At 41.4% G+C, this 13557-nt stretch overlaps 1 protein-coding gene across 4 annotated transcripts in view; it reads right to left on the reverse strand.

Annotated features, from left to right (window-relative positions):
* SHF (Src homology 2 domain containing F) overlaps window positions 1-13557 on the reverse strand; it is a 389714-nt gene that overhangs the window by 76097 nt on the left and 300060 nt on the right. The gene's annotated exons all lie outside the window — the stretch shown is intronic.

Here is a 13557-nt window from a genome sequence, read left to right on the forward strand (position 1 = left end):
ATTTGTTTCCTGTGCAATGTTTTTCACGGGTGGGTGTGAAACTGAAGATTAATCTATCCTAGCTATTCACACAACCAAGAAATTGCAATAAGCTATAGGTGATGGGTCATAGTCTAAAGCAGGGTGCTCAACCTTTTGAAGAGTGAGGTCAACTTAGGTGATTCAGTAACTGGTCACGGGCCACAATGAAATGAAATGGTTCAGATTTTTTTTTATTTTGAATAGCACATAGCCACCCCAGCTGTCCTTCCTGTCCAAATGTAAAACAGAATGCGACAGGGAGGCCGCACAGGCCCCCGGAGCATAAGGCGGGGTCGCCGTTATGACCCCTGATTCTACATCAGTGGCTGGGGGGGTTGTGATAAAAACATGTCAACTATGGGGTTTTACCGCTCCCCTAAACCACAAAGCAGCCCAATAGTTGTTAACCCTTTTATAGGTGCTAAGATGTCCATTGCAAAATCTTTTCCTCGTCCAGATTCTGCAGGAATCTCTCACCAGGCTGCTAGAAAGGTCCCAGGTGAAATGCACTTGGTACCACTCCGCCTGGGACAGGAGCCAGCACTACAGAGGAAGCATCAGTCTATGCAGCTCCTGCTCCCTCCATAGCCGGCTCGATGCACTCTGATGCTCTGGGAAGGCATGTTGGCAACTCATTGATCTTGATCTGGGCTTGCCGACCCACCCTCCCAGAGCATGTGCTTCCTTGGCTTGAGGTTTCAGGCCACTGAGTGTTCCTTGGGCCGCAGGTTACCCCTGGGCTACAGGAGGCCTAGGTGAGTTTCTGGGGAGGGAAATTTAAAGCCCCTGGAAACCCACTCTAAACAAGGACTTTGCAAAATTTGAAAACATATTTATGTTACTGTCCAATGCATTAAAATATGCCCCTTTTGGTCAGATTTGTATGAAATGTTCTGAATATATTTATACTTTGTTAAAAAGCAGGAAGGGCAGTGGCTTCTGACACGCAGTAAAAACCCTGAGGACCATGGCATATAAATTGCCTGTCTAGACAGAAGAGCACTCATTTGCAAGCGTCACTGTGACCAATGATTATTCCATGTTGACCTTTCTCGTCATAGCCATCTTTGTATACATATAGATTTGAAGTCTGTATTTCAAGGTAGAATAAGCTACAGTCATTGACCTTCATACATAGAAAGCATTGTAAGTGCCACGATAACAGGCCAACCTATTCTCTGTGAATGTGAAAAATGAGGTTGATAGAGGGCACTAAATGATATTATATTTCCTATGTAACATAAGTTAAAGTGAATATGTGCATTAAAGTGCAATATTTTCTTGTATCGTACAAACACAAATTGAAAAGATACATAAATTACAATAACAGAAAAAAAAATATATATTTATATTTATTAATAGTGAAAAAAAACATCAAATTATATTTTGAAAGTCCATAATGATGAAGTCCAATGAGGTTTCTGGATTAGTAGACCCACACCGAAATCCTTCACCATATATATTGAATCCACTCAATGTGCTCCAAACTGAAAGCTGCTCACCAGATGGATGTGAGCTCTTTATTTAAAAAGATAGTCTAATGCGCTTTTGGGAAATCCTCGATTGGATACCCTAGATACCCAGATGAGTCCTCTGAAATATGACCTCCTCTCCACCACAATATCCCATATGGAAGAAACAAAAGGATACTGTTGGTTTATTTCAAATCATACATAAAACATGAAGGTTGTCTGCTTACATTTAAATGTGCTGCCTGGAAGACCTATCATCAGTGGGATTGATTCCCTGTATTCCAGAGTGGGAGAATATCTGGATATTTATTTGAAACCATTAGTCACACAAGGAAGAGCCTATCTTAAGGATAGTAGAGAACTGATTAAGATGTTGCAAAACGTTAAGGTTACACCAACACTATTTTTGTTACAGTTGATATAGAATCTCTGTATACCAACATGACGGCCTGAAGGCAGTAAAATGGGCCCTGAAACAGCAATTTTTTTTTTTTTAGTTTTTATTTATTTTGCTAGAAAATAGTGTACAGGTTCATACATTACAGAGGTATCCATAAACAAATCTCTTTTACAAAATAGAAAAGAAATTACAATAGCCCAGCGGGGCCAACTAATATAGTTGTATATCTTACTTCAAGATTCCTCAACGGAGGAATAAACTTTTTCCATTAGGTATAAAAGGTTAATAAGTGTGGGCTACGTAGGCCCCAACTGCCGTAAATTTTAGTGCAATAAACAGTGGAGTTACTTCAATAAACACAATATTCACGCCACACACACATACATCAACACTTTCACACAAAGAAACAAACTTAGTCCAGTCTCACCTCCCTCGCCCCTTCAATTATAGTAACCAAAAGGCCAGCCAACAGCCTGTCATAGACACCAAAAACTGTCCAGGGGAGGACATGGTCGGTTATGGTTGAGAGAGCGGAGTATCCTTCCAAAAGGAATCCACTATATCAAGCCAGGGCTGCCAAATCTTTGTGAATTTTTTTGGGCTGGACCTGCCCTTGTAGACCAATTTAAAAATTGGTATAACTTTATTCAACATACGGTACAATATTTGAACATCTGGAGCAGTTGCAGTCTTCCATTGCATCAAAATTGACTTTCTAGCATAGAACAATATTATACGGACAAAAATACTAGTATGAGTCCTGTGTATAAAGTCATTCAACACACCCAATAGTCCAACCTCCGGAGTGCAGGGCACCTGTATTTGTAGTGTGTTTTCAAAAAAAGAAAATATGTCCCTCCAAAAGGCGGACAGGACAGGGCAGGACCAAAACATATGCATATATCCAGCTTCAGAGAAGCCACATCTAATGCGGATTCATATCCCATATGGGCTAGCCTGGCAGGAGTATAATGCAACTGATGTATGAATTTAAATTGTACATATTGGTCATTTGATCCAATAAGATCAATGAAGCACACTTCTGAGGCCTCTTCCCATCCCTCCTCTGACAACCCAGGCATCTCCTTTTCCCATTTCCGCTGAGCAATCTGAAAGGGTCTGACCCCCCAGCTTGCAGGCGAGAATATACAGTCGTGACCAGTTTTCTAATGTCCAGATAAGACACTAGTGCCTCCAGAGGTGATTCAGTGAGCTCCAGGGACAGACCAGAAAACTGTGCCCTGACGGCATGGCGTAGTAAAAGGTACCTGACATAAAATTTGTTTGTTACACCATACCTAGCCTTTAGATCTTCAAACGAGATAAATGCATCATTTAAATATATCTGAGAAATATGGGTTATACCAAGTCCTGTCCACCACAGAGTCTGGGTGGCCCATGAGCTCTAGGAAATTAGGATTATGCCATAGAGGAGCCTTGGGGGACACCCCTCCTGGTTTTGTGATTACTTTATTACCCTCCTGCCAGGCCAGCCAACCCACTTCAATCGGTGAGCCCCGGGAGCAGCGTTTAGGCACAGACCTATGTAATGCATCAAGTGAGGCCCTAGGGCCATTAATTGCAGTCAACAGAGTGGTGGAGCAGGAAGAAGAGGCCTCAAGAAACCAGTCATAAATATAAGCAAGCTGTGATGCTATAAAATAGTGACGTAAATTAGGGCAGGCTAGCCCACCATCCAGTGAATTGATTTTAGTAAAAAGTTTAAATAAAAAGATTGGAGAAGCCCGAAAAACGTAAAGAAATTTGGGTAAAAATATCATTTTAAAAATATTTACGCGTCCAATTAAATTTAATGGTAGTGAGGCCCAGGAGCGTAATCTGGCCATCGAGGTAATATTGAGGGTCTGGAAACTTGATAGATTATTGTTAATATATATTCCTAGGTATTTGAATGTATGACATATGGTCAACTTAGAGCGGGCTAGGTAAGTATAATCCCTTTCGGGGCCTATAGAGAATGCAACAAACTTTTCCCAGCCAACTCAGTCCTGAGGCCCTCCCAAACTCCTCCACAACCTCCATCAAAGAGATGAAGGACTGCTCTGAGCCATCCAAATTTAAAAAATCTAAATCAAAGCATCATCCGCATATAAAAGAGATCTTCTCCGACAGCTCGCAATAGCAGATGCCTCCCACTGTCACCGTCTGCCGCACTGCCAGAGCAAGAGGCTCAATGGCTAGTGCGAACAGAAGTGGCGAAAGCGGGCAGTCCTGCCTGGTACCCCTCTGCAAATCAAACATGTCAGACACATCTTTATTGGTACTTATCCATGCCTTGGGGTTGGTATAAAGCAACCTGACCCATGCAATAAACTGGATACTAAAACCCATACGATGCATTGTTTCCCAAAGAAATGACCAGCTAACAGTATCAAATGCTTTCATCACATCTAGTGATAGCACCAGTCCGCTCCACTTGTCAGTGGTAGCCCTGTGAATATATAAATAAAGGCGACGAATATTGTCATATGTACTCTTCCCAGGCATGAACCTTGTCTGGTCCCTGTAGACAAGATGGAGAATAACCTTTTGCAGTCTTAGAGCTAAAACCTTCGCTAGTGTTTTAACATCACTAGTTAGTAACGAGATCGGACGGTATGACCCACACAATAGTTTATTTTTGTCATGTTTGGGTAGCACTACAATAAGGGCTTCTGACGTGGAGGGAGGAAGTTCACCCTCCTCCATTGCCCGATTGAAAAGGGGCAGTAATTTCTGCGCCAATTCATCAGCATATGTTTTGTACCATTCTGCGGGCAAACCGTCCAACCCATGAGTTTTATTGGGTGACAGAGAGCAAATAGCGTCGGTAATTTCATCAATTGTCAGAGGATTGTCAGAGGATTGTCTAGAATGGAGACGTGGGAGTCATCCAATACAGGAAACTGAACGAAGTCAAAGAACTCCAGTGTTTCCACTTCATCCGGGGAAGGGGGGGCTGCATATAAGTTTTGGTAGAAGGACTTAAACGTCGGACTTATGGTGAATGGATCCGATGTAACAGTGTCATCCGGCAATTGAATCTTTGGTATAGTCCTATCTATACAGTCAGTGCAAGAGAGAAAAGCTAACATTTTACTATTTTTCCCACTATACTCATGTAGCCTGGCAGACAAGTATAACAGCTGAGTGCGCGTTGCGTCCACCCTATGGAGATCCAGGGTCCTGTGCGCCCCCACCAGAGCTCCATGAGAGTCCGGGGTGGGGAGCGCAGAGCATTGGGCCCTAGCAGCCTCCAGAGAGGACTCCAAGGCCAGAAGAGCAGCTCTGGAGGACCTCCTATGTTTAGCAATGTTAGAATGAGCCCCGTACAGACGCCTTGAAGGCATCCCACGTGGAGCCAAAAGAAGCCGATCCGGCGTTGTCCCCCAATATAGGCACATGTCACTCTGGACCGGCTCCTCAAATTCGGTAGTGGCTATCCAAAGGGGGCTGAGCCTCCACAACCGAAAGGAGGGTCTGTGGCCAAGCACTAATTCAACGCACAGGGCGGAGTGGTCAGAAATTGTCTGAGATATGTAGTACACTGTCTGGATATATGAGGTCAGGTCAGAGGTCCCGGGGGCGTAGTCCAGCCTGGAAAGAGTATGATATGGCCGGGACTAACAAGAGTATTCCCTGGCCAAAGGGTTTTGTTGTCGCCATAGGTCAATGTATCCAAAGGAGGTACACCACAGACAAAACAGCCTAGATTTGTATTGGATGGGTTTCATTCTATCCAAGATAGGGTCTATTACAGAGTTAAAATCCCCCACAATAAGGGTGGCTAATGTGGGCAAATCAGATAACGTCGTACACAGATTAGTAAAGAGTGCAGCCATGACAGGAGGGGGAGCATACACTACCACCAAAAGTAATGAGGTGGCGTGTACTTTACATTGAAGAAAAATATACCGCCCATTAGGGTCTAAAATCACTCTGTCACATGAGAAGGGGAGGCCCTTCCTTATGAGGACAGACACCCCCCTGGCATAATTAGAACATGTAGAATGATATCCATGCATAACCCAGTGTTTCTTTAAGGCAAGCACTAAGGTGTGTCTCCTGCAGGCATTCCAGGAGACACACTTGACCAAAGACATATTAAATTATTGAAAGTCAACAATTCAAAAGGTGTTGTCACGGCTGCAATCCTAGACAAGGCAGGACAAAAACCAAACACACTTTACACACCACAGTCATGCATGCACACAAAATACCCATGTTTATCAAAGACACAATGAGAACTGGCAGTAAGATATATTTAACCCCTGCCTTACCCCAAAAACCCGGAGCAGGCTTAGACCCCGAACTGCTAGTAAATACTAGAAACATGGCCAATACAGGCAAATCAGTGACCGAAACTTAAAGAAAGTCAGGTGTCAACCAAATATGCATACAAGTAGCAGCATAGATCCCATATTGAGATCTTGTCCTCTCGTGAAACCAGGTAACTTGAATCACCTGCCACAGGTAAAGGCCCACCGGCCGGGCAGAAAGAAAAAAAAGGAAAAATAAACTTATTTCCAGGAGAGTAGCCAGCTCAGGTGTCCGGGGTCCGGTCAGACATTCAACCCGGCTGATGCAGAGACTCAAAACCAAGAAAGAGCATTTGCTGGGGTTTGGAAAAAGTGCACCTGGCCTTGATGTACAACTCTCAGCGTGGCAGGAAACAGCATAGAGTATTGGATGGTCTTCTCCCTCAACTTCAGCTTAAATGTGTTGGTACTTGGCTCTTGAGGCGCGGAGCGCCGGAGAGTAATCAGGAAACAGACACAGATGCGTTGTTGATCTTTAGGCTCCCCTTTATGCGGGCAGCACGCAGAATAGAGTCCCTGTCACGGTAATTGAGAAGACGGATTACCTGCAGGAAGTGGCCTGCCAAGCACTCTAAACAGAACAAAACAGGGGGATAGGCAGTCTTTACCGAATTCCTGGATAAACCAGCTTTCCAGGAAAGAGACCGGGTCAGAACCCTCGACCCGCTCGGGAAGGCCCACCAGACACAGGTTATTTCTGCACAGACGGTTCTTCAAATCGTCTACCTTGTCCTCCAGGGAAAGGATTTTGGTGCCATGCGTTTTTTGGGTAGCTTGGACCGGGCCAACAGCATCTTCCAAGTCGCTAATACGGTGTTCAGTCTCAGAGACCCGGTCCCTCATTTTATGCATGTCCTGGCGCATGATTGTTCTGTCCAGCTTAAGTTCCTCCACTTTCCCCATAATATCTGAATGGTTTACTTTAATTAGTTTAAGGACATCCAGCAGGGTAGGTTCCAGACTGTCCTCCAGGCCATCATCGCTGTGGGGAGGGATGACCGATAGCGCCGGGGGTGCTGAGGTCCCGGGAGAAGGTGGTAGTGAGGGCTCAGGCTCCTCATCAAAAAGATCCGGCGTGGATGCTAGGGAGAAGGGTGGGATGGTGGAGCGGCGGCCATCTTGACCGGAGCGAGTGGTAATACTCATCCTAGCCGGGGGCTGTTTCTTTCGTTTCCTCATCCACCAGAATACCCCAGGAATATTGCAGAGTCTTCCCCAAGCATACCGGAGAAATTTCAGCCGAGTTTGTGTGGCAGGTGAAGAGGATTACACAGGATTGTGCAGAGGGATCACAGAGATGCTAAGAAAGACGTCCGCTCACATGCTGCGTTAGGCCACGCTCCCAAAACAGCAATTATTAAAGAGGGTACAAATTCAGCTTTGATTGAGGGATTAAAAATAGCGATGGGCAACAATTTTTTCTGGTTTCAAAACCAGTTCTACAAACAGACTAAAGGGGTAGCCATGGGAGCATGATATGCCCCCAGTGTGGCTAATCTGGTAATCAATAAGTGGGAAGAAAAAAATATACATCACAAATGGGAGGTGCTTTTATAATGGCTTAGGGGGATACCCAAAAGCCAGTTTATGCGAATGAAGAGAAATACAAAGAGGTTGAAAACATTTTTAAAAAACACTGACCCATCATCTTGAAGGATAAAGATCTAGGGCCCCTCCCCCCAATAAAACCAAAATGTATATATAGAAGAGCCCCAGGATTAGGAAATAAAATTGCACCCAATATTTCAGACACCCCCCCCCCAAAAAAAAACCAAAACGTTTCTAGCATTGCACTAAGCTTGCAAAGCTACAAAGAGAAAAAAATAGAAAAATAGAGGTTCCATTCTGTAGTAGATAAACAAGAACATAAAATCAAGTCAATCAAGATGACGTTTGATTCAGACCACGTAACCTACATGTTGGAATGTCCGTGCCCAATGCAATACATGGGCAGGACCACACGTAAGCTACGGACCAGTATTAATGAGCACATCACTAATATTACTAACGGGTTTACGAAACAGTGTATCAAACCACTTTAGAATGTTCCATAACAGAGATCCCAGACTACTAAACTTTTATGGGATAGAGAAGATATCTAAACATTGGAGAGGCACACATCTTAAAGAAGCGGTTTCCAGGAACGAGACTGAATGGTTATACCAGCTGGGCACTATGCAACTGACGGGTATGAACACTGAGTTGGACCTGAACTGCTTCTTGACTAATCAATAGGAATGAAAACAGTCTGGTTTAAAAATTCAAAATATATAAAGTGCAGCGCTAGAATTATCTAACATGTACTATATAAACATGCGAAAAGAAAAAATATAAATATAAATCCCCAGGTCTAACATGTACTCAATAAACATGTGGAAAGGAAAAATATCAACATTGAAATGTGAAAAACAGCAATTAATGATCAAAGTGTCTATAGTGAAATATGGAACATCAAATAATGGGAGTCCATATGACAAATAGTGAAGGGGTATCTTCTCCTATAGGAGGGTAACAGTAGTCACCAAAGGCATACAGATGTTCAAGGTTAGTAAATGGATACCCTTACCGGATCTGTAGGATGCACATAACTTATATCAGTGCGTCAAATAGGCATGGGGAGGATGTCCCGTAATGTCCGGCCGGACAGTGTCTTGTGGGCCACGAGCACCGATGGAAGATGGTGGTCCCAGGCAGAAGTTGGACAGCAGCCCCTCACGTTCTCCAATTCCAGAGTGGAATAATCCAGAGGTGGCGCTTTAATATGAAGTCATGGAAAAAGAAAAAAGGAAGCTCCACATGGTGCAGGTCAAAAATGGGATTTATTGTATACACGGTTAAAAAGTGATCACAAGCAGATAAAAATAGCAATGTGGGCTAGCATTTTCAGCTTCCCACATTACCATTTTTATCTGCTTGTGATCACTATTTAACCATGTATGGTGACTATACAATATAAGGTATGTGCGTCCTACGGATCCAGTAAGGGTATCCATTTACTTCCAGTGAACATCTGTATGCCTTTGGTGTCTACTGTTGCCCTTTCATTCGAGTATCTACACACCTTCCGGTGTCTACCGTTACCCTCCTATTGGAGAAGATACCCCTTCACTATTTGTCATATGGACTCCCATTATTTGCTGTTCCATATTTCACTACAGACACTTTGATCATTAATTGCTGTTTTTCACATTTCAATGTTGATATTTTTTCTTTCCACATGTTTACTGAGTACATGTTAGACATGGGGATTTATTTTTATATTTTTTTCTTTTCACATGTTTATATAGTACATGTTAGATAGTTCTAGCGCTGCACTTTATATATTTTGAATTTCTAGTGGACTTGGTTTGTCTGTGTGTCAGCTGCTTTTGTTGTTTTTTACTTTTTGGGTTTAGAGCAGTATTTTTTCACTTCTTACACCTATTTCTTGGTTTAAAAATTATCATTTAGGTGTGCTTTTAATCCCATTCCCTTGATAGGATTACGATATTGGGCTTTGAATGTATTAGAGTTAATGACTGAAGGATTGATCATTTGATTGATCACACTAAACACAATAATCAAATTTTATTTGTTTAAATGTATTTTATGATGTATTGTAATATCCCAACCACGACACTACCTGCTTGGAGTTTGCATGTTCTCCCTGTGACTGCGTGGGTTTCCTCCGGGTACTCCGGTTTCCTCCCTCACTCCAAAGACATGCTGGTAGGTTAATTGGCTCCTGTCTATATTGTCCCTAGTATGTATGAATGTGAGTTAGGGACCTTAGATTGTAAGCTCCTTGAGGGTAGGGACTGATGTGAATGTACAATGCATATGTAAAGCGCTGCGTAAATTGACGGCGCTATATAAGTACCTGAAATAAATAAAATAAATATTGTGGTAATGCAGAGTGGATTGTTTTGCATGGGTCACTGTGTATTATACATTGTGGATGTGGAGGGTGGAGTTTCGATATTCTACCAATCACAGCTACTTCCTAGCCATTTAAGTTGAGCATGCTCAGTAATTTGTACGCTTCCTGATGTATTACGAAACATACGTTGTGGCAGTTCCGGTCACGTCACTTCTGGGTCCCAGCTTCCGGTTTTCTCCCATGCATGAGTGGAACGCACACTGGCTCTGGATGTGAGCCCAGCAGCAAGCAGCTCCATATACAATCTCTGCAGGCTATCCTCAGTGCCAGGCTAAGGCACATTTAAATGTAAGCAGACAACCTTCATGTTTTATGTATGCTTTTAAATAAACCAACAGTATTGCCCTATGTAGTATCCTTTTGTTTCTTCCATATGGGATATTGTGGTGGAGAGGAGGTCATATTAAAGAGGACTCATCTGGGTATCTAGGGTATCCAAGCAAGGATTTCCCAAAAGCACATTAGACCATCTTTTTAAATAAAAATAACACATCTGGTGAGCAGCTTTCAATTTGGAGGACATTGAGTGGATTCAATATATATGGTGAAGGAATTCTCTTTTGCTTTTGGTGTGGGTCTACTAATCCAGACACATCATTGGAATTATGGACTTTCAAAACATATTTGATTAATTTTTTTTTCACTATTAAAAAATACACATATATATATATATATATATATATATATATATATATATATATATATATATATATATATATATATATATATATATATATATACATATACATATACATACATATATACACACATATACACACTATATATTTATATATATTTATATATTGTGTGTTTTTTCTGTTATTGCAATGTATGTATCTTTTCACTTTGTGTTTGTATGATACAAGAAATTATTGCACTTTAATGCACAAATTCACTTTAACTTATGTTACTCAATTTTGTTTTACTTGCACAGTGAGAGGTTCACTGTTTTTTGGGGAGCAGCTTTTAGACACAAGGTAATAGTATAGAGTTTACTGTTTGGCGTAAGTTTTTTCACATATTCTCTGTGAATGATGTAAATGTTATAATGAATATAAAGCAACCTAAATTTCTCACTTTGTAACCATGACAATTCACTATTCTGACAATTCTATATGCTATGAATTCACCGGATTACAATTTAATTTTTCATTAAGCGTTCTAATTCATAATGAAAAGACACAATTGTAAGGAGTGTCTAAACTTGGTAGTATATTTTTTTTAATGTCAAAGTACAGTGGAAACTATGGGTAGCTTATAGCAACTAGATGCTTTCACTGATGTATCTAAGGGGTTGATTTAATAAAGGCAAACTAGCTGTTTTCTTTGCATAGGGAAGCTTACTATACCCAATCACGAGCAAGGAAAAAAAAACAAAAAAAACAAAAAACAAAACAAAAAAAACAGCATTTCAGTTTGCTGATGGACAACGGAAGTCAGCAGTGCTTCACCTCATTCACCAAGCTCTGGGGCAAATTCTCTTGCAAAGTAAACAGTCTTTGGCTTTAGTAAATCAACCAATTATAGATGACAGATAGGATTGCGCAAACCGTACCTCCTAATTCAGACACATATACACAAGCACAGAGTTAATGAAATTAGCGATTCACTTTAGTTTACATAAATGTTTGTGGATAAGTATATAGATGTGGTTAAGAAAACCTTTCATCGAAAGAGAAAAGAGAATGCAGTTACTAACCGCCCTCTAAAAATTCTAGTTTCCTGGTTCATTAACAAAAACACCTTCCTCTTTTTAATAACCCAGAACAGATCTGTTCCTATGCAAGAAAATTACATCAAACTTTTCTTAAAGTGTACTTCAAATTAAAATAATAATAAAAAAAATTAGGATAGAGTAGGGAATTATGACCCCTTTCTGTTTTTTGTCTCACATTGGAGAACATTTTTCTTACTTGGTGGCCAGGGGATAATTGTCTGCATATAATGGTGGACAGTGGGAGAAAAGCCCCCCCCATCTACACTAGTAGTCAATGGGAGAAAAGCCTCCTCTAACACTGGTTGGTCAGTGGGAAAAGGGCCCTCTTACACAGCTAGCCATTGGGAGATGGCCCCGCTTACATGCATGGTCCATGGGAAAAGGAGAACCCTACATGGTCAACAGAATGTTATTTTTACATTGCTGATCAGTGGGAAGAAAGAATCTGCTTATATTGGCTTAGTGTAAAAAAAATCCCCCCTTATATACAGCTCCAAAAAAAATAATTATATATATATATATATATATATATATATATATATAGTGTCCGTGGTTATTTACTGGAGAAACAAGATAAAACATTCCATTGGTCCCACATTATTTACTATACAGGCACCGTTTTCAATTCCCACCTTTTCACCCATTTCCAAAAAAGCTATTTTACAATCCATTGAAATTTTAAGCAATAGTTTGTTGCAATATATTTAACACTAATAATTTAACTTCAGCATGAAGAACTTATGTATGTATGTATGGGAAAGTGCCGGGACCGGGCACTAGGATGTCTCTGAACTCTGTCTTACATTTTACATGGTAAACACAGTTAAAAGGAAAACGTAAAGAAAGTAGTGCAAGGGGAGAGAAAATGAGTGGGGGGGGGGGGAGAAAATGAGGGGGAAAGATTCCAATCGCTCTGCCATCCCTCCAGATCCAGGAGAACCACCAGGATAGCCTCCAGGTTCCCAGGGAGGCAATTTAGCTCAGCAAGGATGCATAATCTTCACAGTAAACAAATTTGTGCCTATAGAATCACTTAAGGAATTTTTCATGATGGCCATTCTCCATGGCCATCATTGATTTCAGTGACCTTTCTCAACCAAAATGGATATGGGTAGAGCCTGTGTCTGCTTCCGACAAAGTGGGATGCAACTTTTCGCCACAGTTAGGAATAATCATAGAATGGAGCGCCTGTAAGCCTTAGTGGAAAAATGGTGTAGATGCAGGAGCAAAAAACGCATGATCCGAAAAATTCTGGGTTATAAAGGCAAACGTCTGTCAAATAAGTTTGCAGTGATCGGCACGACCAGAAAATATGAAGAGAGCCAGTCTCCTCTCCACAACTCCAGCAGGTGTCAGAGTATTGAGGAAACATCTTATGAATTCTAACAGGTGTAAAATACCAGTGGGTTAACAGTTCGAAACTGGATTCTTGGTGTTTGGAGCTGATAAAGGTTTTGTAAGTGAACAGAAGAAATCTCTCCACCTACTTACTTGTAAAACTCCGCCCTAGTTCTTGCTCCCATTAGGAAAAGTATGGAAATTGGTATGATGGTGGTGGAGACACAAGTAGATGGCAAGTCTGAAAAACCGCATGGTGCAATGGAGAATTATCCAGACAAGAGTTTGAATGTGGTAAAGTGATGACTGAAGGCTTCTGGGGAGGGTAAAGAGCCAAGGAAAGGAGCAGATTGTAGTTTTTGCCAGAAAGA

The sequence above is a fragment of the Aquarana catesbeiana genome, linkage group LG03, assembly GCF_042186555.1.
Source record: "Aquarana catesbeiana isolate 2022-GZ linkage group LG03, ASM4218655v1, whole genome shotgun sequence".
Lineage (NCBI taxonomy): Eukaryota > Metazoa > Chordata > Amphibia > Anura > Ranidae > Aquarana > Aquarana catesbeiana.